Source organism: Lithobates pipiens, unplaced genomic scaffold (assembly GCF_037356315.1).
Source record: "Lithobates pipiens isolate NorthernLeopardFrog02 unplaced genomic scaffold, aLitPip1_a1.2 Scaffold_8, whole genome shotgun sequence".
NCBI lineage: Eukaryota > Metazoa > Chordata > Amphibia > Anura > Ranidae > Lithobates > Lithobates pipiens.
The window spans coordinates 593398083-593425989 of NW_027507903.1; the positions used below are offsets into that span (position 1 = coordinate 593398083).

Below are 27907 nucleotides of genomic sequence, written 5' to 3' on the forward strand. Positions count from 1 at the left end.
TAGTAGCAGTGTTAATAACACTCTCTTAAGGTAATACATAAATTGGCATAGTCGGTAGTATACTCTGAGGCTAACTTTTGATCAAAACATGCTATTTGAATAATTCTTTTTGCTACTGACATCTCTTGCACAGGGGAAGCCAGGTGCAAAATTTGGACATTTGGCTTTTTGCCAACAGGGTTCATATGCTAATATCTCACTGACCGTAATAGATAGTGAGCAATTGTTTGTGACATTGGTACTACAGCAATTGAAAGTACTGTTTGAACCTGTTGGCACTCTGCCAAAAAAAAATAGAAATAGAAATAAAAATTGTTTGGTTATAAAAATAAGAAAAGTAATAAAGCACAAAGCTTGCTTGTGATCAGGGGAACCTGTGGCCATAAGGAGTGCTTATTGGCATTTTGCCAAGAAAAAAGTAAAGGAAATAAAAGTCAGAATGTTTAGAAATAAAAATAAGGATGAAAATAAACATGCTGTGGAGATCCCCGGCTGGACCGAGGCTCCCTATAGCATCCTAGCCAAAACATTGTCCACGATGGGTTTAACAGAGACATGAGATGGTGGATTTAAGGGTTAAATCAAAGTTTTCTATGCATGTACCATGCGCCCCCCTCCTCCCCCTTACATTCCACAACCAGATAAGAGTTTCATGAAAGACTTCATTACATGAGGACACACAGTAAATATCAGAGTGGGCTACAAGCACAATAACTGATTTCTGACAGCGAAGGATGCTGCAGGATGTTTTGACATCCTTAAGCAAACACCAGTGCAGACACATTAGCAAAATGGTTTCTCAGGAAATAAAAGGGGTAACTTTTATAAAAGGGAGGGGGCAAGGACAAAGAGGGGGTTACACACAAAGACAACCAAGAGGGAAATTGTCTTGCCCTACATTAACATTAACCCAGTAAGAAGGCAAATGGTGACTATAGGTTTGTACAAGACCTAAGGGCCATCAATAGCCTAATGGTACCGATTGCCCCAATAGTGCCTGATGTGTCATCAATACTGCCATACGACAAGATGCAGAGTATTTTACTGTGATTGATTTATTGAATGCATTTTTTTTATTTCCGTCCCTGTGGATGAGGAGACACAGCCAATCTTTGCTTTCTAACAAACATACATGGTGTAGAATGCCCCAGGGCTATGTAGACTCCTCTGCAGTCTATTCCATTATCCTCCAAACTACTCTCAGAGCTTGGATACCAGGACACTGTTCATCCCTGCTGCAGTATGTGACTGTCACGTACCTAGTAGGCGAGCCCGGAATGCAGGGAGCGGCCCCTCGTATCCCCTGGCTCAAGAACCCCTGGAGGTGGTAACAGGGATTCAAAAGTTCAGAGGGCACAAGTGCCTGGCAGGTAGAGGCAGGTCCGGATAGTCAGCAGCAACACAGGCAGCAGGTAGATAAGGCTGATGACAATCGGCTGGTGATGGCAGGCCCAAGTGGATAGACTGGCAAGCAGACGATCGTCAGCGGAGACAGCAGGCACAGGAAATCCGAACGGAATGGCAGGAACAGCAGAGTCGGGTACAGGCCGGGTCGGCAGCAGGCGGTCAACACAGTACAAGGGGACGAGGCAGAGACGTGGTCAGACAGGCAGGTAGTCGAAGGCAGGCAGCAACGGATCATGGTCAAGAACGAGCCGGGTCACAGGAATCTAGGCAACGGGTAACAGGTAACAGAATAGCAGAATCTCCGAACACGCTGTAGACTGGACAGCAAGAAGGGAATGGAGCAGAGTCCTTAAGAAGCCTTTAGGGCGCCAAAACGGTCGCACGACGAGTCAGCGTGCCCCTGCGAGTGGCCATGCGCCCGTTCGTGACCCCGCGCACACACGTGCGCGCATTCGTGCCGACGCGCACCCGAGTGCGTCCGTTCACGCTAACACGCGCCAAAGGGGAACGACGGGTTCTCGACAACAGGCTTCTGTGGGTAATTCTCCCGTGTGCGACCGGGACGCCAGGACGGTCGTGACATTGCCCCCCCCCCAAGGGGCAGCCTCCGGATGCCCAATTGAGCCATCTTACTCGGGTGGGAGTTCTTAAAGGCACGGATTAGTCTCTTTGCGTGAATGTTGGATTCTGGCTCCCAGGAGTTCTCCTCAGGTCCGTACCCCTTCCACTTAACTAAGAATTGAATCTGGTTCCGTCTCTTCCTGCAGTCCAGTATGGATTCAATCTCGAATTCAATTTCCCCATCGACCATCACGGGTTCTGGAGGACTGGTAATTCTGTCAGCGAAAGGATCCGGGACTGCAGGCTTGAGTAGTGACGCGTGGAAGACTGGGTGGATCCGGAAGGATTCAGGAAGCTTTAGCTCGAATGCCACATTATTCAATTTCCTCTTGATCGGAAAGGGACCCACAAATTTCGGGCCCAACTTCTTGGAGGGGCAAGACAGTTTAAGATTCAAGGTGGACAACCAGACCTGATCCCCAACCTTGAGATCCAGCTCCCCCCTTCTCTTTCTGTCGAACACTTCTTTGTTGTACTCCTGTGACTTGGTCAGGGTTTCTTGCAGAAGTTTGTTATTTACTTCAAAGAAGTTAAGGTTCTCCTGTACCGCTGGTACCGAACACTCGGGGAGATTGCCAGACAGGAATAGTGGGTGGAAGCCAAAGTTCGCAAAAAATGGGGATTGCTTGGTGGCAGAGTGGACTGTATTATTGTAGGCGAACTCAGCCAAAGGCAGAAGGGAGACCCAGTCGTCTTGGGAAAAGGACGAGAAACAACGTAGGTACTGCTCCAGCGTCTGGTTCGTCCTTTCGGTCTGGCCGTTGGTCTGCGGGTGGTAGGCTGAGGACAGGCAAAGTTCAATTTTCAGAGCTCCGCAGAGTGCTCTCTAGAACCTTGAGGTGAACTGCACCCCCCTATCAGATGTGATGTTGGCGGGAATGCCATGGAGTCTCACAATCTCCTTAATGAAGGTGTTGGCTGTCTCTGTGGCTGAGGGGGTGCCCTTCATAGGCAGGAAGTGGGCCATCTTGGTGACCCTATCGACTATGACAAAAATTGTTGAATAATTCTCCGAAGGGGGTAGCTCAACGATGAAATCCATGGAGATCATCCTCCATGGTCTATCAGGAACAGGCAGTGGGTTCAGCAGACCCCAGGCTCTTGACTTGCTGCCCTTACTCCGAATACAGGTGACACAAGCCTCCACATATTTCTTGCAGTCATCTTTCATTCGTGGCCACCAAATGTACGTCGGAGTAACTCCAAAGTCTTGAATACCCCAAAATGGCCGGCCAATGGGTGGTCGTGACAGGAGGCCAGAACCAGAGTCCGAACTTCCTGGGGAACAAAAATCTTGTCCTCATGCCACAGAAGGTCATTACTGGATGACAACGGGATACCGGATGGAGGTGTTGTGCCTATGGAAGCCTGCTTAACTTGAGACACTAAGTCCCCCTGGAGCAGAAGAAAGTTCCCCGTAGAGAGGATGGTATCCGTGGATGGCAGACTCTCCGGTTGACTGTACATGCGGGACAGGGCGTCAGGCTTGGTATTCTTGGATCCGGGACGGTAGGTGATATGGAATGAAAACCTGGAGAAGAAGAGTGCCCACCTGGCCTGACGTGGTTTCAATCTTTTTGCTGTCTTAAGGTACTCCAAGTTCTTATGGTCTGTATAAACCAGGATCGGGTGGGTGGCACCCTCCAGAAGATAGCGCCACTCCTCGAGTGCAGACTTTATTGCCAGTAACTCGCGATCACCGACGTCGTAGTTCTTCTCCGCCTCAGACAGTTTGCGGGAGAAGAAAGCGACCGGGTGAAGTAAGGACTTGGGCCCCTGCCTCTGGGAAAGTATCGCTCCAACTGCTATTTCCGAAGCATCCACTTCGAGGATGTATGGTAGAGCGGAATCGGGATGTTTTTTTTTTTTTTAAACATGTTTTTATTGAGAAAAAAATTGAACAAAAGACATTAAGACAGGTTACTATCAGACTTTTTCGGGTAGTACAGCAGTGATATAAATGAAACAGAGGAAAGCACAAAGGGAGATCATCAAAGCAGGGCATGTAAGAATAATTACATTTAACAGGGCTGATGTATAAGCCAAAGAAGTTAACACATAAGGGGATAGATAGCATGAGAAGGCTCCTTTAGTGAGACCAAAGCAGTCTTCTTACGAAAACATAGTCTAAGCTAAAATACCGTATCTAGGCCAGTAAAGTGAGCATAGGAAAACTGGATGGATCTGTGTACTAACCACTGGGAAGCAGGAAATGATTGACATGATGGAAAAAAGAAAATCTCAACCGGGGGAAAACAGGGAGGGCGGAGGGGGGGGAGGGGGGTTACACGGGGGGGTGGCGGTTGCCAAAGGAAAAAAAAAAAGTCTTGATGGAGTAGTCCCAGATATATAGGATGAGTGTAAACACAATCACCAGAGACAGCAGTGGGCAGGGAGAACATGAGTAGGTGTTAAGTTTCAGAGATCGGCTCATCAAATGAGAAAGCTAGAGTGGAAAAAGCTCGTTGGTCATCTGAAGAAAGGGCTGAAGAAATAAAATGTTGCCATCGGAGAAGAAAACAGGACCTGGATTTGGCATTTTTAAAGTCCGTGAGGAGACGTTCTCTGTACAGGAGGGCAAGAGATTCATGTTTGAGTTGGGAGATAGATGGGCTTTGAGAGGAGAGCCAGTTCCTGAGGATAAGGCATCTAGCGATGAGTAGGCAAATCAGGATCCAATCTCTGGAGGGAGGAAGGACGGCCGGCTTAGCAGGGGTAGAAGCTGTGGAGAAGAGAGACCAGGGCAGCAGAACTGGGTCCCAGTAGCCAAAGATCAGTAGGAGGGGGTCCTTGGGCAGTTTCAGTAGGGTGATCTCTAAAATAAAGGCTATAACTTGATCCCAAAAAGAGGAGATGAAAGAACACGACCAAAAGTGGTGAGTTAGGGAGAGTCTAGAAGCCGAGCATAATGGGCAGAGAGTTCCGTCAACCGTGGATTTCGAGGAGAGGAAAGGAACAAACGCCCGGTGAACTATTTTTAACTGGGTTTCTCTCCAGGTCTCGTTAGGTGTGAGGCAGAGGACCTCCCGGAGGCCTTGCAGAAGTTTGTCAACTAACCCCGGAACCCGAGAAGTCTTTGCGCCAATTAACAATAGATGTAGACGAAAGCGGTGGAGAGAAGCTCAATAGGAGAGGTTTATATATGTCAGAGATGGAATACTGTCCAGATTGAAGTAGGCGGTCCAGGAAGCTAGATTTGAATCTCAGAGATTCGGCTTTACATGTGCTGGAGATGAAGCTGGTGCATTGATTGTAGTAGAAAGCGTGTGAGACCGGCAAGGAAAATAGAGATGCCACGGTTGAGAAGGGCAGCGGCTTCCCAGATGAGGGGTTGCACAGTGAGGAAAATTTTGAGAGTCCATGTTGCCCCCATATTCCGTAGGAGTTGTAGTGGAGACCAGGTAGAAAGGCAGGATTCCCTTGAATCGGCAAGTGGCACGAGATGAGAGCCGGGAGCTTGAGGAGTTTTCTGACCTCTCTCCAGGCCAATGCCGTGTCTCGTAACAAAAGGTTGTGTTGAAGCGGGAGAGGGATAGTCTTCCATCTGCAATGGAGGGCTACTAAGGAGTAGGGGTGAGCCATAGCAGATTCCAGAGTAAAGTTCGAGTGAGGGGATTGTTGGGCAATCCAATCAAGGCTAGTCCTGAGTAAACAAGCAAGGTTATTCAGTCTAATGTGAGGTAAACCAATGCCCCCCTCGCCCCTAGGAAGGTGCAGTTTTTTGAACGCTATACGAGGCTTTTTGCCTCGCCATAAAAATTTGGAGATATTCAAATTAAGGGCGGCGACATCTTTATGTTTAAGCAATAGGGGAATAGTTTGCAGAGGGTATAACAGTCTGGCGAAGCTAATCATTTTGACCAGCTGGCACCTTCCCAGAAACGACAGGGGGAGATCCATCCAGTTAGATAACTCCTGATTAATTTTAGTGAAAAGAGGGGGAAAGTTGAGGTGGTATAGGGAGGAGGGCAATTTCCCTATTTTTATTCCCAAGTAGGTGATGTACGACGGGGCCACCTGGAAAAGTGAATGATGTGTCCAAGGGGGTGAGGGATGAGTACCAATGGGTAGGATTTCGCTCTTGGCATAGTTAATGCGGAGCCCTGAACATAACCTGAAGGTGTCAAAGATACTTCTAATATGTGAGATGTCAACAGCAGGATTTGAAGTGAAAATGAGGATGTCGTCTGCGAAGAGAGATGTCCGGAGCTCAAAAGAACCTACAGAGATGCCGCTCAAGGGAGCGACCTGGGATAGATATCTGGAGAGGGGTTCTAGGGCGATATTGAACAGTAGAGGGGGCAGAGGGCAGCCTTGCCTAGTGTCCTTGTGGAGGCGAAACTCCTCGGAGAGGAGTCCCGCTGCCACCACCCTGGCTGAGGGGGTCGAATACATGGAATTTATGAGATGGCAAAAGGGACCCGAAAAACCCATTTTGGTAAGGGACAGTGAGAGCCAATCAAAGCTGACATTATCAAAGGCTTTTTCAGCATCCAGGGTAATGATGGCATAGTCTCCCTTTGGATCTCGCTTAGCTTGTTCAAGGGCCAGGAGCACCTTCCGTATATTCAGAGTGGGCGTACGACCTTTAACAAAACCGGATTGGGCAGGGTGTATGAGGTCAGGGAGGATGTCAGCCAACCTAGTGGCCACGATTTTTGACAGGATTTTAACATTCAGGTTGAGCAATGAAATGGGCCTGTAGGAACCGGGTTCCAAGGGGTCCTTTCCTTTCTTGGCCAGAAGTTTAATGATGGCTTGGTTGCCCGTGGGCAGATACGGGCCCCCCGACCAGATACCTGAAAAGACGGAATGTAGCACAGGAGCAGTGATATTAAGGAGGGTTTTATAGAACTCACCGTTAAACCCGTCAGGGCCAGGGGCTTTGGAAGGGCGAAGGTTTTTGATGGTGCGTTCTATTTCGGCTAATGTGATAGGGGAGTTCAAGGTTTCAAGCTGGGCGGGAGAAATGAGGGGCAAATGAACTTTGTCAAGGAAAGACCGGGCAGTAGACACATCGATCGGGTCAGGGCCATAGAGAGCAGAGTAGAATTCCAACATGGTTTTGTTAATGGCAGGGGGAGTAGAGTGGATGGACCCCGATTTATCCCGAAGGGAAGTAATGCGAGTCGGGCGGGTGGGGCCCTTGCATAGTCTGGAGAGGAGCTTTCCGGACTTGTTCCCAAATTTGTGCAGGGTGGCGTCAAAATGTGCCTTTTTAGTGAGCTCAAGGGTAGAGGCCCAGGCGTCAAAAGCGGATTTGGCGGTGGCCCATTCATCTCTGTCCGCAGAGGAGGTAGAGGTGTTAAGGGAGATTTGGGCTTTGTGCAATCGAGTACTAGCTGATTTAAATTTGACCATGGAATGGCGTTTAAAGGTAGAGGCGTAGGAAATGATACGTCCCCTCAGGAATGCTTTCCCAGCATCCCAAAGGAGGTTGGGGTCGCCCAGATGGGGGGAGTTGGCCAAGGAGAATTCCTCCCAGGAGCGCTCCATATAGGCCTTGAAATCAGTATTGTCGTGCAGGAATGAGGGGAAGCGCCATATGTTGGGATGAGGCGGGAGATCCAGACGATCCAAAGTGAGAGCTATGGGGGCGTGATCTGAGATAGCTATGTCCCCCACCTCCGAGTCAGAGATCAGGGGAAGGAGATTATCGGAGCCAAAAAAGTAATCTATCCTGGTCAGGACTTTGTGGGGGTTGGAGTAAAAAGTATATTCCCTATCTATTGGATGGGATAGACGTCAGATGTCTGTGAGGTGTAGTGACTCTATAGTAGAGGCCAAAGGGGTGAGCGTGACTTGAGAGGGAATAGCGGAAGGGGACTTCGGGGAGGATCTGTCGACTACTGGATCCATGAGGTCGTTAAAGTCCCCACCAATTAAATGAGGAACGTGTGAGACATCAAGGAGCCAGGTGGATAACTGACAATAAAAGGCTTTAGAGGGACTGTTGGGGGCATATACATTGGAGATCTGGAGTTCCTTTGATCCTATTTTTACTCGGGTCGAAAGGAACCGCCCTTGGTCATCTGCGTAAGTGGATAGGACGGAACAGGGAAGGTTCCTGTGAATTAAAAGGAGGACACCCGCTTTGCGTCCAACCGACTCTGAGCCCAATACCGAACCCACCCACAGCTTCTGCATACGATGAAAATCAGAAGCTGGGAGGTGGGTTTCTTGTAGCAAGGCTATGTCAGTCTTCAATCTTTTAAGATGACGAAGGATCTTCATCCTCTTGTGAGGAGAACGGAGACCCCTCACATTCCAGGAAACTACCCTAAGAGATTACCATGAGGAGGGGAATAAATAGAGCGGCCGTGTAAGCAAAGTATCAGCAAGAGGAGAGCATAAAATTTATTTAGAGTCGGGACTGGTGTAGTGCAAAGGCAACCATCCCACAGGCAAAGCGCACCTGGGGGGCGGAAGGATAGGAAGGATGACAGGGGGAGGAAGGACAGAGAGGTCGGGGTAGGAAGGGGTATTAAACAATATACAACAACTATTAGTGCAAACTCCACTTTTTTCAGCATGAGAACACTGTGCGAGACGGCTCCCCACACGGGACCCCGTGCAGAAAAAAAAGGTGTCAGTATAGCCCGAGTACCCCAGAGCCACTGGGGGGGATATAGGAGCTATGGGGACCGGGTCCACCTGACAGGGGATGACCGGAATAAAGTGCACAGTGGACTCCTAAGGAAAAAGACAAGGCACATGTCCAACATAGATCATAACAACATAACAACAGCTGTATGGCATAACTTAAGAAGACGGATACCTGTGAAACCAAAAGGGATTAAACAACCAGTACAAATGAAACAGAGTAAAAATTACAATGCGGTAGGATGGCTAAGGGGCCAAGTAGTGTGGATTAGGGATGACGACTGGGCGGGCTGCCAAAAGTGGTTAGCTATCAACCCCAGGGTGGGGCCTTGCCTGGGGCTGGATAAACCCCTTGAGACCAGCAGGGAGCCGGATGCTAAAAGTCAGATCTCGGCTGCAACAGGAGGGCAGCGAAGTCAGGTCAAGAATAAAATAAGGATAAGTCAGGCGCTCTGGAAGAAGCCAAAAAGAAAAACGAAAAAGAAATGAGGTGGGGGGGAGCACCTGGGAAAAACAGTAACCAAGTCATACGACCTGAGGTAGAGAGGTAGAAATCCAATGAACGAGCCAATGGAGATCAGCGCAGGGTGTTGCGGTTCCGATGATCAGGAGCCGAAGGCCGGAAACGTTTAGGAGAATCCTTGTGCGGGCTATGTTGATCCAGGGAGCGGAGATTGGTTCCAGATTTGGAAGGCGTGTGGGGGTGCAGGTCCAGTCTCAATGTGTTGAGGTAGGATTCCGCTTCCGATGGGTCCAGAAAAGAGAGTTGGTCACCTTTAGGCGACTTTATCCGTAAGGTAAACTTTATTTGCTGCTTGAATAGTTCAGAACACATCGGCTGGAAGGCCTTCCTCCTCTTGGAGACATCAAGAGAGTAGTCGGCAAAAAGGAGTATTCTAACCCCATCAATGTAGAGTTCGGGGGACTGTCTAAATTTCTGGAGAATGAGCGACTTGTCAGCATAGTTGAGGTATTTTGCAATGATGGGATGAAGGGACTTTCGTTCAGCATTGAAGGAACCCATGCGGTGGGCGCGTTCGACCGTGAACGGGCCTGGCAGGCCCATGGCTTCCGGGATGCGTTTGGAGCAAAACTCCGGTAGGGCAATTGCAGGGAGCGACTCAGGGACGCCAACAAATCGCAGATTGCTCCTTCTGGACCTATTTTCCAGGTCTTCTAATTTTTGGAGGATGAACTGGTTGGTTTTATCTTGGGATCGTTCTGTGGCCTGAGCTTGGTAGAGTTCATCTTCTACCTCTGAGACACGATGTTCCAGTTCGTTAAGTCTGGTGGTGTGTTCAGTAAGTTGTGTTTTCAACTGTTGCATCCCAGCGTTGACCTCCTTCTCCACAGAGGCTGCTATCATGGGGGTGAGGAGAGCAGCCACGGCCTGTGCAATGCGATGCGTGTGGCCTTCATCCCGGGGGGACTGTGGGGTAGAGTGACCACTGGTGGGGTCTGGTGTTGAGCCAGAGAAGGATTCTGTCCCTGGGGAGGAGCGGGGAGTGAAGAGGGAAGAGCCTGTGCAGCAGCGCCACTAACCTCCATGTCAGACACCTGAGCGTTCGATCCAGCATTGGTGTAGGCCGAAGCCAGGGGCTCGATTTGCGGCCTGTCCGCGGAAGCCGCCGCGGCCGCGTACGACCGGGCGCCGGTTTTCTCCACAAACCGGTCCATCTGTGCCCGGAGGTAAGGGGGGATCCCCGGAGGCGATATCTGGGCTGAGGGGCCACTCAGGCCGAATTTATAGGCTGATTCAGGGAGCCCGGAGCGGGAGCTGAGAGAAGGCGCAGCTAGCACATGCGGCGCCGGAACCGGAAGTCGGGATGTTTTAAGACGGAGGCCAATACAAACAAATCCTTCAGGATCTTGAAGGCCTCTTGCGCCTCAGGGGTCCATCGGAACTTCTGACCCTGTTTGGTCAATCCGGTAATGGGAGAGATGATAGAAGAGAATCCCTTAATAAATTTTCGGTAAAAATTAGCGAACCCCACAAACCGCTGAACCCCCTTTTTATCGGAAGGGGCAGGCCAGTCCTGGATTGCAGAGACCTTCTGGGGATCCATCTCAATCCCTCTTACGGAAATGACCAGGCCGAGAAACTGGATGCTCTGCCGTTCGAAGACACATTTTTCGGGTTTAGCATACAAGCCGTGAAGACGGAGACGAGTCAGGACCTTCTTGACGTGTTCTCGGTGGTCGGCTAAAGTGGGGGAAAAAATCAGAATGTCATCAAGATAAATAATTACAAATAGGTCAAGGTAGTCTCTAAAAATGTCATTGACAAAGTGCTGAAAAGTAGCTGGGGCATTACACAACCCGAACGGCATCACAAGATATTCAAAGTGCCCAAAGCGGGTACGGAAGGCAGTCTTCCACTCGTCACCCCTCCGAATGCGGACGAGGTTGTAGGCACCCCGAAGATCCAGCTTGGAGAATATCTTAGCAGAACCTAGTCTCTGAAAAAGTTCGGGTACCAATGGCAGGGGGTAACGATTCTTAATGGTGATCTTGTTCAATGCCCGATAGTCCACACATGGGCGTAGGGAATGGTCCTTCTTTTCCACAAAGAAAATCCCTGCGCCAGCCGGGGAGGTAGAAGGTCGGATGAATCCCTTCTCAAGGTTATCATCCAAGTAGGATCTCAGGGTACTCAGTTCTTACTCGGATAGAGGAAAGATTCTTCCGAAAGGGATCTCTGCCCCAGGAAGTAGTTCAATAGGGCAGTCATATGGCCTATGGGGTGGTAAAGTTTCGGCCCCCTTTTTACTGAAAACATCTAGGAAATCATGATAGTCCTTGGGTACAGCTTGCCGGGTTTCAGCGTCTGCTTCCAAACAGAGGAGGGCCGAAGAGTCCCTGTTAACAGCTGGGCAACAATGCTGGAGGCAATAGACCGAAGGGAACTCAATCATTCCAGTGGCCCAGTCGATGCGTGGGTTGTGTGCTCTCAACCAAGGCATGCCTAGAATGATGGGGAACAAAGGAGACTTAATGACATCTAGACATAAGAATTCCTGGTGAGTCCCGGCAATGGTAGCAGATAAGGGGGTAGTCTCCTGAGTCACTGGTCCTGATTCAAGGGTAGACCCATCGGCCAGGAATACCGAAAGCCCCTTCTCTCTAGGTCTAAGGGGAATCTTGTTCTTCAGGGCGAAGGACGAGTCTACAAAGCCACTACACGCCCCGGAGTCAATAACTGTGGGTTGGGATAGTCCTTCCTGGAAGCTGCAAAAGAACAGGAACAGCCAGGTGAGAGGTATTATCAGACAGCACAGGTGAGGGAACAGATGGGATGAAGAGGCACTTATGCATCTTAGCTGGGCAAGTGCGAACAAAGTGTCCTGGTTCTCCGCAATACAGACAGAGGTTACCGGCCTGGCGACGTTGACGTTCCTCTGGAGTCAGGGATGGACGGAGTAGCCCCAGCTGCATAGGTTCCGGAGGATCCAGTGTGACTGTGGCAGGAGCAGAAGGAGCTGGGTGAGCGGAGCTAGGCACCCGGGGCAACATCCAGACGGGGCGAGTAGCTGCGGTGGAACGCTCTTGGCGGCGCTCTCTCAGAAGTCTGTCAATTTGGACAATTTGAATGTCTATCGGAGCTTCCAAAGTCTCAGGAATGCCTACACGTGCCAGTTCGTCCTTCAGAGGCTCAGACAGACCCATGCGGAATTGGTATCGCAGGGCTGCATTGTTCCAGTCCGTGTCAGCGCTCCAGCGTCGGAATTCCGACACGTAATCTTCCACAGGCCTGCGACCTTGTTGCAGGACGTGTAAAGCTGCCTCTGCGGTTGCAGCAAGTTGGGGGTCCTCGTAAAGTCTAGACATCGCCAGGAAGAAGGTGTTTAAGGTGTCTAAAGACGGATCCTTTCGTTCCAGTAGACAGTGTGCCCAGGCCTGAGGTTCGTTCGTCAATAGGGAAATGACGAACCCCACTTTGGTCGCCTCGAGGGGGAAGATCCTTGGTTGCAAGGCAAAATAGAGCTCACAGGAATTGCAGAAGGCTCTGAACTTATTCCGGTCGCCCGCAAATCGTTCCGGAGTTGGGACCCTGGGTTCGGGTGGCATCATCACTACTGATGGTAGGGCATGGGCCCCTGGGGCAGCTGGCGAGGTAGCAGATAGCGCCTGGACTTGTTCTTCCAATCTGCCATAACCTTCCTGTAGACTCTTTACTGCCAGGTGGCGGCAGAGCTCGTCCATGGGGGAGGCTCCCTGCGCAGGCTCGGACATGGCTGTCCAGTACTGTCACGTACCTAGTAGGCGAGCCCGGAATGCAGGGAGCGGCCCCTCGTATCCCCTGGCTCAAGAACCCCTGGAGGTGGTAACAGGGATTCAAAAGTTCAGAGGGCACAAGTGCCTGGCAGGTAGAGGCAGGTCCGGATAGTCAGCAGCAACACAGGCAGCAGGTAGATAAGGCTGATGACAATCGGCTGGTGATGGCAGGCCCAAGTGGATAGACTGGCAAGCAGACGATCGTCAGCGGAGACAGCAGGCACAGGAAATCCGAACGGATTGGCAGGAACAGCAGAGTCGGGTACAGGCCGGGTCGGCAGCAGGCGGTCAACACAGTACAAGGGGACGAGGCAGAGACGTGGTCAGACAGGCAGGTAGTCGAAGGCAGGCAGCAACGGATCGTGGTCAAGAACAAGCCGGGTCACAGGAATCTAGGCAACGGGTAACAGGTAACAGAATAGCAGAATCTCCGAACACGCTGTAGACTGGACAGCAAGAAGGGAATGGAGCAGAGTCCTTAAGAAGCCTTTAGGGCGCCAAAACGGTCGCACGACGAGTCAGCGTGCCCCCGCGAGTGGCCGTGCACCTGTTCGTGACCCCGCGCACACGCGTGCGCTCATTCGTGCCGACCTCGCTAACACGCGCCAAAGGGGAACGACGGGTTTTCGACAACAGGCTTCTGTGGGTAATTCTCCCCTGTGTGACCGGGACGCCAGGACGGTCGTGACAGTGACTCCTCATCTGCAGTTCTACTCGGTGGCAGCCCTGGAGGATGGGAGGGATCTTCTGAAATGTTTTTTTGAAAGTGGTCACAAAGTGTCAAAGAAATGATTGCAATGGTGTCAGGAAATGGTTGCATATCTTGGTTGTGTACTCTCAAAAGGAGAAAGGAAAGTCAATCACAAAAGAGCTATGGTTCTTGTGGGTCTGCCCCGCGCACTTACTAAGAAAGACATGCTTACCTTTCTTGGTATGATTGGTTACTCCTGCCAATGAATACGTGACTGTTCCTACTATGACAATCTCCTGAGACAAGCCACAAGTTCAGACATGCCAGACTGTATAAAATGGTCAGATGAAATGTGCAATATTTTTGTGTATTTGAAAAATGCTATGGTAATGGCTCCAGGGCTCGGCCTCCTTAATTATGGAAAAAAAAATGTTTTATTTGTTTGCAAGGGAAAATTGTAAGACTTTGTCAGGTGTCCTCGCTCAGGAGCATGGAGGCAAGTTGCGCCCTATTGTTTTTTTTTTCCTCAAAGATGGTTCCGGTGCAGGTTCAGGGCATGCCTGTGTGTCTCAGAGCTCTCGCGTCCTGTGCGATGATGGTTTAGATGACCACTTCTTTCACTCTGGGGCACGACACCACACTTCACACCACCAACAATGTATTAATCCTACTGAAAAATGTACATACACAGCACATGTCTGCTCAGAGGTTGAGAAGCTATGAGGTGATTGTGCTGTCTAATCCAAAATTGCACATCAAACATGCTTCTCCCACTGCAGGAGTAGCACCAATCTTAAATGCCCTTTAGAATTAAAAAAGGAGAGCAGGATGAGGTTGTGCCACAACATGACTGCATAAACCTCATTCACCAAGACACATCACCCAGGTCTGATTTATCTTTCACAGCACTGCAGAGCACACACAGGCCAACAAACAGATAGCCAAGGGAAATGCTCTGGCTGGTTTAGCTGCTAAACAAGCTGCTATTTCACAAAATGCGCAGATCTAAATGCCCATGCTAGCCCCAGAATTGCCCTTCTTTGACCAGGTTCTTTCAGATTTGCAGGGATGTGCAGAAGAAGCTGATCTCAGAGATTGGGACAAAATAGGTGTGCAGAAAGATCCAAAAACTGGACTTCTCTGCAAAGAGGGGAAGCCATGTATACCAGTAGCTAGTGCATCACTTTTTATTTCCCAGTACCATGGAATAGGTCAGAGAGGCTGGAAGGTCACTTGTGAACTATTGGAGAAAGATTTTTATTTTCCAGAACTTTTCTGGAGGGTTAAAGATTATGTATCAAGATGCATCACATGTATCAGCAGCAACCCACACAAGGCCAAACACTCCTTTTACACATTTGCAGATTGACTTCACACACACATGCCCAAACTAGGCAAAAGACAGAAATATCTTTTGGTAATTGTGAACATTTTCTCAAGATGAGTTGAACTTTTTGCAACCACAAAAGAAGATGCACAAACAGTAGTGAGGATCCTCATTCAGGAAATCATTCCTCGATGGGGATGCCCACTTCAAATAAACTCAGACAATGGACCTACATTTGTATCAAGGGTCTGCCAGGACTTGGTAAAAACTCTCAAGATAGAATGGAAGTTTCACATTCCCTACCACCCTCAAAGCTCAGGGATACTAGAAAGAATGAACAGAACAATTAAAAAGACAAAATAAGAAAGGCCACAGGAGGAACCTTTGCCAACTGGAAGAAGGTCCTCACAGCAGTCCTGGCAGAAATAAGAATGACCCCTTCCATGACAACAGGGTATTCACCTTTTGAAGTCTTGATTGGTCTACCTTTCCCCATCCCATAGGCCAGAGCACCTTTAATGATAGAAAAGGGAGATTTAGACTTAATACAGGAAGAATATGTAAGGAAATTGGTTGAAACATTGGATAAAGTTGAGAGAAATGTTGTTTGCACCTCTCCTTTTTCTTCACAGGAAGCTACTCACCCCTTCAAGGTGGGAGATACTGTGGTGGTCCAATAGCTGAACAGAAGTAAGAAGCAAGAGTATCCCTTTGGACCTCCTACCACAGTGGTTGCAGTGACCAGAACAGCCATCCTAGTGGAAAATTGCCAGTCCTGGATCCATGCCAACAGAGTGAAAAAGGTTGCCCAAAGCCCCAAAAGCAGGAAGGAGATTTTGGATACAAGAGGCCCTCAAGCAGAAGTCCAAGCAGAGGAAGGAGGAGTTCCTGGGAAAGCAGGTCCGGCCAGAGAAGATGACCTTGCTTATTTCACCACAGACTTGTGGCAAGGCATTTTGCCTCCTGATCCTGATCTCTCTGACAGTGTTCCTACCCACCTGAAGATTTGAGTGCAATTAAAAGTATCTGTGGGAACACACACACAAACACACAAGAGAGCATTACAGTGACACAAGCTAGAATCAAGAGAGAGACGAGATAGTTTTACTGATAAGATACTTTTGCTAAAATTTAAGTATGCTTGTGCTCGGAAAAAAATCAGGGTGTGAAGAATGTAGGATATATAGCAAATTACATCCTAGCACTGCCTGAATTTACCTTTTGTCTGTACCTTTAAATATTTCCTCCTTTCTCAATGAGACTCCTCCTGTATTCCTGACTAACATATCCACTCTGTACATAAACAACTTTGTTACCTTTCCAATAGCAGGTAGAAGTAATTCCCCTGATTGGTGTTTTAATTTAGGGAATGAGACACAGACTAGCCCTTCTTTCTGCAACAGGTCAATATTTAACATCAAGATGTGGGAATGCCTGCTCACTGTTTCAAGTATCTGACCCAGGGCTAAACTGTACTTTGCATAACTTTTCTTCTTTCCCTAAAAATGTAGGTGAAATATTGCAACAATTTATCATGACACATGACAAGTACACTCATGAGATTGTTGCTAAGAGACCTTTTGCACTAGGACAAAGTATTTATGTATGTTGTGGGAAAGTGTGTTATCCCTGGGTGCCCCTTCGTGTTAAGGGATGGTGTTACCTTGCATACTTGGTACCTGTCATGGGAGTGGTAGGGGATGATAAAAGGGGACATCCCTTAGAGGTCAGCTCCAGCAGGAAGCTAGGGACTTTGCTAAAACATGGGCTTGGAGGTATATTTTAATGGTTAAAATACATTGTCCTTGTTATTGTTATGATATTTATCCTTGCTCTGATTCTTTACCTCTGCTTTAAGTGTTGCACTTGCATGGTTGCACATCTTCAATCTCCTAATGATAAGGTTCTATCCTACATGACATACATTAAGAGTCATCAGGCAATCAATGCCACAATCCCAAAGAAGTATTAAAACACAACACAGAATGTAGAGATCATCTTATATGATCTAAGAGGGGATTGAAGGGATATTTAGCTTAACCGCTTTCATTCTTTAAGAAATTTGGTTTCCATTTTGTGTCTCTCTCTAACATCCACCTCACAAAATGTATGCTCAAGTTTTGCTAGTCTAGTTTTGTTTCCCATGTTACTGTTATCTTATTTAGTTGTTTAGTTTCTTGGAAAGCACATGATTTTGAGGAATTGCTAGATCACTTTTATTGTAGGCTGTACTTGTATATGATTGGATAATCTGTATGACACGTTCAAAGGGCGGTATTTTCTGAAAGCCCCCTTTAAATATTCACACCAAAGAATAAAGATTTAGATTTGCTCGGAGAGACTTTGTTGTTTTGTGTCATTGTCTCAATGGGCTAATCTCCCAGGCCTCTGTGGGGATTGAACATCACACTTTGACAGACATGAAGGGGTTAAGAAATCACCTTTAGACAATCTACATTTCCTTCAATTGTTTCACTTTAATCATTATTAAAATCACTGCTCCCGAAAAAACGGTCATTTTTAAAAAACTTTTTTTTGCATTGATACATGTCCCCTGGGGCAGGACCCAGGTCCCCAAACACTTTTTAGGACAGTAACTTGCATATTAGCCTTTAAAATGAGTACTTTAGATTTTGAACGTTCGAGTCCCATAGACTTTAATAGGGTTCTAAAGTTCACACGAAGTTTAGGTATGTTTGCAGACGTGTTTGGCTCATCCTTAGTAGAAAGTAAAAAATATATATATTTTTTTTTCTAATTTGTTTATAGCACAAAAAATCAAGACTGCAGAGGTAATAAAATACCACCAAAAGAAAGCTCTATTTGTGGGGGGAAAAAAAAGGACGACATCAACTTTATTTGGGTATAATGTTGCATGCATGCGCAATTGTCGGTTACAATAACGCAGTGCCATATCGCAAAAAATTGCCTGGTCATGAAGGGGGGTAAACCTTCCGGGGCTGAAGTGGTTAAACCAAGAACAAAATATTATAAACATTCCTTAAAACAGGAACCAAAATAATAATACAATAACAAGAAACAAGAAAGGTTGCCGATCTTTGGAGGCACCAAGTATCAATTATCCATTTTGTATCTGTGTAACTACTTACACGGTCCTCAGCCGTACCACACTTGCTCGGGACAACCTCAACCTTCTGCAAATACCTCTCAGTTTTAACTTACCAATTAACCCACCATTAATTGGCATTCCACAGGGGACTGCTTACCTTAGATGGGCTCCTAATATTATAAGCACAGCAGATTTTTAAAACGCCTCCAAAGACCCCAGCCTCCAGGCTGTTAAGACCACTTAAATATTAACTGATCTGGTGCAGGTGGGAACGTTCTTCTCCCCTTCTGCCCCTGAAGAAGTCCAATTGCGACGAAACCGGTCGGGTGAATATACATAGACATGTTACCACAACTTTTTTTATTGTTACTGATTGCTGCAGCTTTTAACACTCATGCACTGTTTTTGATTATCTGTCTAAGTGCATTGTTATTCCAATAAACACCTTAAAGAAGGTTTTTACACTATTGGAGTCCCTTGTCTATTTTTGGGTATCGCTGGGTTGTCCTGATGGTTTGAACTGAGGAGGAACTGCTGGAAAGACTGCTTGAGATATCTCAATGCCTATTTGACCTTCCATAATAGAGCATCCATCCTGTGGGGTAAGAGCACATCCTGATTTTATTGTTAGTGACGTCACATGGTGGAGGATTCTTTTGGATTTGCTTCACACAAGCACTTCAGTTTGATGTTCATTCATGTTATTGTTTGTTTGTCTTCACTTATATTGCTGAATTGGTCTTAATTAGCTCACTTTTTGGACTTTTTGTTTGCTATTTATTGATTATTGAGCACAACTTTTTCATTTTTTTGTTCTTCTCCACGTGCCTTCACTGGATGCCTGAAATTGCCCCAATCTTCCTGAAAGTGAGGCCCGGAGCAATAGGAATGTAATGAAAATAGTGAAGGGCGCCAGTATGACAGAGTGAGAAAGGGAGGCAATGAATGGGTTAAGGAAGTTAAAGTTGTAGAAGTAGGAAGGAGAGAGGATTGGCTGAGAAAAGCAGGAAAAGGAAGGGTCTGGTAGTTTACTTAAGGGGGGAGCGGGGCTCTCGGGCATTAGTGGAGTGTCAGCAGGTGAAGAAGCAGGCAGTTTCACACGATGCTAAAAAATCAACAGCTATGGTAGCGGTAGACAGGATTTTGGCCCAGCTGCGGGCGGCTGCTGCCACGAGGGGACCGGAGTAGCTACTTAGATAGCACCCCTGATAGAGGAACAGGCATCCGGGTCAGGGACAGGGGGTGGGAACTCCCACGTGCACAGAGGTCTCAGCTTCTGGAGCATTGTTCCCCGGGTACAACCCCCAAGCTTTATGCCAAGTCAGGAGCCCATGCGGGACCCACCCGGGAGCCTGTGCAGGACCCGTCAGGCACACCTGCTGGGCCACCATTAGCTGCAGCGGGTGGATCGCCTAGATAGAATCTTTGTCTGAGGCAGAGCTCTATCAAAATACGCCCCGCCCGTTCGGCGCCACTGTCGGGAGCCAGCAGACTCTGCCCCCTCTGACATGGCAGTGAGGGGGGGTCCCTTTGAAGGAGATGAATAGCCACGGCTGTCGAGCTGTCACCACATGTGGCCGGTGGCTCCGACACCAGGGCAGTTCCTCCTGTAGGAGGTGGAAGGAGTAGAAGCTACAGCAGAGTGCCAGCGGTTTCTGGGGGCAACAGAAGGGTGGAACAACTCAGAAGCCAGTGCGGGGGCGGATCTGATGCTGCGAGGAGGGGCCAACAACGGCACGGGTCCTCATCATCCAGGCCACCCACGCCTGGGGTGCTAAGAGCGGAGTAGCAGCAGCTTCCAGGAGAGTGGTCCAAGGGACAGCTGTCATGCTCTGAGGAGGAAGAGTCATGGAGCCAGCCGACACCGGTGGATTCAGGAGCGGTGGCTGTTGGGGTCTCTCCTGGTCAGCCCAGTAAGTCTGCCTCTTTATCTACTACCTCTTTCAATGCTGCATTAGGTGGGTTGTTGGCTGTGAGGGATGGGGGGATTTGGTGGATGTCAGGGCCACACCGTAATACACCTGCCACTTCCAGTACAGATGTGTAGCTGTGCAATTTGCTGAGAGGACTGCAGGATCTTGTGCAGCGCTTTGCGGGGGGAACAGGGTTACAGTCCCTGCAGGTGTCTCCTTGGGTCCAGCCGGGTGGAGGGGCAGTGTAAGATGGGGCTAGTCCGGAGTCCGGTGTGGTGCCCACTCCTCCCCCTTTGGTCTCGGGGGTAGCCCCGGTAGCTACAGGGATTTCTGTGTTGCCTGAGAAGACGGGAGCGGTGCAGGAGGTCTCAGGAGAAATGGATTTGGTTAGCTGACATGGAAAAATGCAAAGTTTATGTATGCTTTGAGGGTGCGTTGGGGGCGCATTTAAAACATGAAGTCCAAGAGAAGATCTGCAACGGTGAGTATATGGAGATTTTTTCCTTACGGCTCAAGCTTGACGACACTAAAAAAGAGGACAAGGAGAAGCGGCGGTATCAGTTGATTTCAGACTTTTGCCAACTCGCTGCAAGCATTTGCGATTATGGCGAGCGTCATCGGAATAAGAATCCAAAACAGTGTTCTACACTCTTTTGCTACATGGACGCCATCGGTGAAGCTCACAGAGTCTATGGTGGAATTGCTTGGCTAGGTTATGACGAGCAGTTTCGGCAGCTTCGGGCAATCCGGACGTCCCTTCGTTTGGACCACAAGGACATTAGCCTCCGGATGCAGCTCATGTCCTCAGCATGGGCCCCGAATCAGTTTTTGGCAATACAATGAGGGATCATGTAAGTTTGGGGGATCATGCTGTTTTAAACATGAGTACTCGGGTTGTGGAGGTTCTCATCCCGTGTCCTGCTGCTTCAAAAAAGGCAGGGGCAGTGTCGGAGATTTTGCAAACAAGGGGAATGACTCCGGTGAGGGGGGAAAGGATACACCCTTTTCTAAGTAGATATCCTGACCAGGATGATGTGCGCCTATTGAGGGGGGGATTCTTGGAAGGTTTTCACATCCCATGTTCCTTGGCGGCCATGTCGCCTGTGGCACAGAATTTGCGCTTCTCATTGCAACATCCGAGGGTGGTATCTTAAAAATTGGCTAAGGAGGTGGCACTGGGTCGCATGGGTGGGCCTTTTGCAGTGAAGCCGCTGCCAGACCTAGTGGTCTCGCCATGGGCTGTTCCATTTCCTGTGCTCTGTTCAAAACATTCAGTTCTTTTGTTGAATGGGTGGTTCGAGATTTGTCAGGGGTGAATTCTGTCATTCATTATTTGGATGATTTTCTTTTTGTGGGCCGTCAGCTTCTAATGTGTGTGCGATCTTTTTATCTACGTTGCGGCACATTGCTGGGAGTTTTGTTATTCCTTTGGCGGAGGACAAGACGGAGGGTCTGACGACCATGCTCAGTTTCCTGGGCATAGTACTGGACTTGGACGCCATGTAGTGTCACCTGCCAGAGAATACATTGTTGGCACTCAAGATGTAGATTCGGTGGATAGTGGGGCTGCACAAGGTCCAGCTTCGGAGGCTACAATCGCTGCTGAGTACGTTTAATAATGTCACATTATTCCTAGTTATGGGGCATTCTACCAGGATCACTGGAGCGCAGAACCTTGGCCGAGTTTCTGGTCAGGTGTGGGATCCTTCGTAACTTGGTGCTCCTGGAGCTTTTTCCGGTAGTACCGGCGATGGAAATCTGGGGTGAATCATTTAGGAATTTGAAACTTTGGTTGAATTGTGACAACCTGGGGGTGGTGCAAGTTATTAACCGCATCTCAGCATCATCTCAACCTGTGATACACCTGCTGCGCCACATGGTGCGCCGCTGGCTGCAGATGAATATTTTTCTGTATGTGTACACCTCGCGGGGATTGATAATATGGTGGCTGACTCATTGTCTCTGTTTCAGTGGCACAGGTTCCGAGAGCTGGCACCAGTGGTGGAACAATGGGGGGTTCCTTGTCTGGGTTTGCTATCGGAGATTGCCTTGGAGCCGTCGCTGGATGGAGCAGAACGTCGGTGAGTGAGGCCATATGGGTGGCATATACCAAGGTATGGCAGGAATGGTTGTAGTTGGTGTGGAATGCAGAGGGGGTTCGGGAGGATTTGGAGGTAAGGCTGCTAGTCCTTTACTTTGTTTCCAGAAACCTGGAGCAGGGCGTGTCAGTGTCTGTTATTGAGCGGAAACTGGCAGCCTCTGCCTTTTTCTTTAAATTAGGGGGTGGGGTTGATTTTACAAAAGATTTTTGGGTCTTCCAAGCTTTAAAGGGTTATCAGAAGTTGCATACACGCAAGGATGTAGGCGGCCCGTGTCCTTTGCTATCTTGCAGGCCATTTTTGTGCAATTGGGCACCATCTGTACTTCCAGATATGAGGTATCCTTGTTTAAAGCTGCTTTTTCTTGGCATGTTTTGGGGCGTCTGGATCAGCGAGCTGGTCAGTCCTTCTAGGAAGGTTGCAGGGGGAATCTTGGCGAGGGATGTGATTTGGGAGAAGGACAGGGTGCAGGTTTTGCTACGCAGGTCAAAGACGGACCAGACGGGCAACGGCGCATGGGTACAGCTCTTTCAACTGCCGGGTTCCATGGTATGTCCGGTGGGCGTTGTATGGGAATTTTTTGATGTGCGCCCAGGCGTGGCAGGGTCCTTTATGTTACATGGGGATGGGTCGCTGTTGTCCAAGTTTCAGTTCATTGCCATATTCAGGAAGAGTCTTCGGGTGGCAGGTTTGGAAGAAAAACAGTGCCTCGCACTCCTTCCGTACTGGGGCGGCCACAGAGGCCACTCGGTGTGGGCTGGACGAGGCGTCTGTAAGGAGGATTGGTAGGTGGGACTCAAGGAGATTTCGTACCTACATTCACCAGCATTTGTTAGCCGATCATGGGGGGAGGGGGGTACCTTATAGAGGAAGGGTCGTGGTGGTTCTTGCTTGTTGGTGATTAGTCATGGTGTTTTGGTGTTATCCTGTGGTTCTCGTTCTTTTCTTTCAAATGGAGTGCAGACACGCCTCGTCTGGATTTTGGGCCACTCATACATATTTTGGGGGGCCAGACGAGCTAATGTTAGGCCTGGATCCAGGAGGGAGGCATGTAATCATTATAGTGCTCCATGTTGGAGGGAATGATCTGAGGATTCGTTCCAGTAGGGAGCTTATTATGGACATCAAGTTAGATTTCCTGCGTTTCCATATGGCCTACCCCAATATGCTGGTCTTGTGGTCCAACATGGTGGCTCGGACAACTTGGCGCATGGTGAGGTCAGTTACAAGACTCAACAAGACTCGAATTAAAGTCAATAAAGTGGTGGGCCAATTTTTTTTATGAGAAATGGGGGCATGGTCATTCACCATAGGGAATTAGAATCTGATAACAGGATGTATCTAAGGGGAAGTGGAGCCCATCTATCGGCGGTGGTTGCAGGATGGGATTCAATGTGCCTTCGGGGTGTAAAGGGGCCCTTAAGGGTAAGGTGTCACCAGGGCGGACTGACAACTCATGGGGCCCCCGGACAATAGGGGATCATGGAGGCCCTTTTGTCCCCACCCACCCACACACAAGCCACACCCTCACAAAGCCCCACATATATATTGCACTGCTACATTACATGTATTGGTCGCAGAATTTCTCTACTGTATGTTCAAAATAAATGTTTAAAGAGTTAAGAAAATTAAGAAAAATAAACTCACATTAACCACGTAGATTTACTGCGGGGCTGCGTCTCCTGTGAGCAGAATCACGTACAGGTACTTGATTTTGCACTTGCAGGTCTGCGCGCTGTTTGACTTACTGCCACTGTGATTGGACACACCGAGAGGTAATCAGCGGGTCTGGTGGACCCGATGTCTGCTGGGCCCCGACTATCATTTCCAACAGAGGCAGAACAGTGGTCTGCCAATGTAAACAAGTCAGATCGCCATTCTGTTAGTAGGGAAGACAGAGATCATGTGTTTCTACTAAACAGGAACACAGATCTGTCGTCCCACATTTAAAGCGCCTCCCCTACACAGTTAGAAAACACTTCCTAGGAACACATTTAACCCTTTGATCGCCCCTGGTGTTAACCCCTTCCCTGACAGTGTCATTAGTACAGTAACCATTACTAGTAAAAACAAAAAAAAACAAATTCTATAAAAATATGTTTTGGGGATTTTCACCAAAAATATGTAGCAAAATACACATTGGCCTAAACTGATGAAGAAATTTGATTTAGTTTTTTATTGGATATGTTTTATAGCAGAAAGTAAAAAATATAGTTTATTTTTTCAAAATTGTCATTTTTTTTTTTTTTTTTGTTTATAGCACAAAAAATAAAAACCGCAGGAGGTGATAAAATACCAAAAAAGAAAAAAAATACCAAAAAAAGAAATCTCCATTTGTGGGGAAAAAAGGACATCAATTTTATTCGGGTACAGCGTCGCACGACGGTGCAATTGTCAGTAAAATAATGCAGTTTGGTATTGCAAAAAATGGCCTGGTCATAAAGGGGGTTAAACCTTCCGTAAGTGAATTGGTTAAGGGGCAATTCCCCATTCCCTTTCATGGAATCGCATAGCAGCTGCATGGTGCTTGAATCAGTGCACTGCACTGTCCTTTTTTTTTTTTAAAACAAACTTTATGTGAAGTGTACAAGATGTACACTTTATACACTGCAATGTTGGGCAGCACAATACCGTGCTTGACATAGCAGTACAATTAGGGCCAGTGCAATGATATAAAATGCAACCTGTCTGCAGTGCAGTGCTAGGCTGTGTTGCAGTGGGAATGGGACACATAGGAAACAGTTGTTTTCTATGTGTCTTGGCAGTGACAGACATTTTACACTGTGATGGTGTGAATTGGCCTTAAAGAAAGTGCAAAAATTGTACCTTTCCCTGTAACATTTCAGTGGTGCTCACTGACAAAAAGCACTGCATGCAGTACTTTCTTTCAGTGCAGCACAGTGCGAGGCAATCCACTGCGTCATAATGTACAATGGTTAGGAGAACATTATGAAATGTGACATTTCAATAAAATTTGTTTAACCCCAAACCAATCTCACCCCATCAAGCGCAAGCCCTGGAGAGCCCTCTCTCTCCAGAGGAACTCCTCTTGGCAATCAAGCAAATGAAGGTAGGTAGAAGCCCAGGGCCAGACGGTCTTCCTCTTATGTACTACAAGACCTTTGCAAATGAACTGTCACCTCCCCTATTACAATCATTCAACACGCTAGCTAACACCAACGCCTCTCCAGGTCGCATGCTGGAAGCACCCATAACAGTTATCCCCAAAACTGGTAAACGCAAGTGTCAAACTATAGACCCGTATCTCTACTTAACGTGGACATCAAACTTTACGCAAAGATGCTCACCAACAGACTGCTTCCTCTTATTCCTGACTTCATAGTATCGGATCAATTGGGCTTCATCCCCGGTAGGAAAGCCAGGGATAACACTATCCGTACGCTGAATATACAGCACTGGCTTAACTCAACACGGTCCCAGGGGTTTTTTCTGTCCCTCGACGCTGAGAAGGTGTTCGACAGGGTGGCCTGGGACTACATGAGGGCTGTACTGCAAGGAGTGGGACTCCCTCCACGCTTGTGCTCCCACATTGACGCCTTGTATGCAAACCCTTCAGCTAAGGTAAAGGTCAATGGCCTCCTGTCGGACGCCTTCTCCATCAGCAACAGGACGCGGCAGTGCTGCCCCTTGTCGCCCTTAATATTTGTGCTGACACTTGAGCCCCTACTAAACAGACTAAGAGCCAACCCTGACATAAAAGGATGCCTTGTAGGGGATAGGGAATTTAAGGTTGCAGCCTTTGCTGACGATATCCTGTTGTCACTACAGTCCCCGCGTACTTCCCTACCTAATCTTCTCAGTGATTTGAAACACTTCGGGGAGTTATCAAACTTAAAAATCAATTACTCTAAATCATACGCCCTTAACGTCTCGCTTCCGCCACAAGAAGCTACTCACTGTCAGGACTCCTTTCCATTTAGATGACAAAAAGATAGCATCACTTATCTAGGTATCCAAATTACTAGTCAACTGTCAGAGTTATATAAGCAAAACTTTTTGCCCGCTCTCACCAAAATCCAACCGGAACTAAATGACTGGGCCAACCTACATGTTTCCTGGTTTGGCAGGGCAGCTTTAATAAAGATGACTCCTGTACCTGATGCAAACAATCCCGATTCACCTCCCTCCCTCATTCTTTGCAATGTATAAAAAAACATGTACCACCTTTATCTGGAAGAATTCTGCCCCCGTATTAAATACTCCCGCCTAAATCGGGCAAAAACAAAAGGGGGATTGGACTTCCGGACCTCCCCAAATACCACTTAGCTTGCCACCTAACCAGAGTGGTAGACTGGCAGATACACAAATCCAGAAAGGCTTGGATTCCTCTGGAGAATCATTTCACAGATGGCCTGCTAAACTCCCTTCCCTGGCTTACCCCGAATCATTGGAACCAAGCCACCAAATCACATCCACTCATCTTCCCATCTCTAATAGCCTTCAATCAATCCTTGCATCTCTTCAAAATATCTTGCGACCGGGACCCCTGACCCCCATACGCAACAACCCAGATTTTACCCCGGGAGAATGTACTTCGTTCTTAAAAAGAGAGTGGCCACACAAGGAGGTGTTAGCCCACCACTTCTTCCACAAAGGTAGACCACGCTCATACGAAAACCTAGCTGCACTCTCCCCGACCCGTAGTTTCCCTTTATGGTCCTATAGGCAATTGAGGCATTTCCTCGCCTCAGAAGACCCAGCTACCACTTGGTGTAGACAACTTCTCCCATTCGAGCGCCTATGTACAAGCAGAACCCCGTTGAGACATCTGATATCAAGCATATATGAACTGCTTCAAGATGGGCCTGACCAGACAGCACACACACTTAGCTCCTGGGAAAAAGACTTGCAGGTTAGCCTTACAAATGATCAGAGGGAAGACATATTTATGTACGCTCACAAAGGTTCAATGAATGTAGCAATTCAAGAAAATGGGTATAAGATCGCAACTAAATGGTATAGGTATAGGTATATACCCCTGCTAGGTTACATAAATTCTCCCCTGCAATTCCCAACATTTGCTGGAGATGCAAGACAGTGACAGGCTCTATGCTTCATATCTGGTGGGAATGCCCCCTAATCCAACCCTTTTGGCAGGAAGTTCACTCCATTATTTCACAGGTCACCACCTACACCTTAAACTACAACCCTGCACAATATCTCCTCCACCTTACGACTCTCCCTAAACAGACTTATCTTAAATCCCTAGCCATGCATATGGTTAACGCTGCCAGGATGTGTATCCCTACACACTGGTGATCTACTGACGTTCCCTCCATCCGGGAATGGCTGTCCAGAGTTGCTAAGATAGAGGAGATGGAGGAGCTGATATATACCTCACATGAACGTTTACAGAAATTCTCGACCATCTGGGCTTACTGGAAACACTTCCAAACCACAGACAAATATAAGGCGTTCTTTCCCCCACTATGTAGGGACACTTCAACTAACTTATAATGCTAAGAGATAAGATGTCGGCGGGGGGAGGGGGGGCAGGGAAGGGTGCCCACCTCATCTCTCTTTTCCCCCTGATACCCCCCCCATTCTTCCATCCCCTGCCCCTCTTTACTTTACCCCCTCCTGCCTACCCAATTAAACATTGAATATGTTGGTCGACATGCTATGATGATATTTGTTTAGCACAGTTCCTTTGGCCTTTCTGCGCCTTCTGTTAGATGACCTGGAAAACCGAAATCGCAGACGTAACATCAGAATACGTGGTCTGCCCGAAGCCACTCGTCAGGTAGACCTCAGAGCAACTGCAACGGCCATATTTAACAACTGCTTAGAGCGCCCTCCAGAGACACCCATTACTATAGATAGGGTGCACAGGACCCTGGGACCCAGAGGACCTTCAGAGGACAGACCCAGAGATGTCCT

The 27907-nt window shown here is 48.1% G+C and overlaps 1 long non-coding RNA gene across 1 annotated transcript in view; it reads left to right on the top strand.

Moving 5' to 3' along the window:
- The window catches only part of LOC143961243 (uncharacterized), a 30552-nt gene extending 12093 nt beyond the window's left edge, over positions 1-18459 (top strand). The window contains exon 3 of the long non-coding RNA XR_013270438.1: positions 15557-18459. This is a non-coding gene — a long non-coding RNA (uncharacterized LOC143961243). The remainder of the gene's footprint in view (positions 1-15556) is intronic.
- The last annotated feature ends 9448 nt before the right edge of the window (positions 18460-27907 follow it).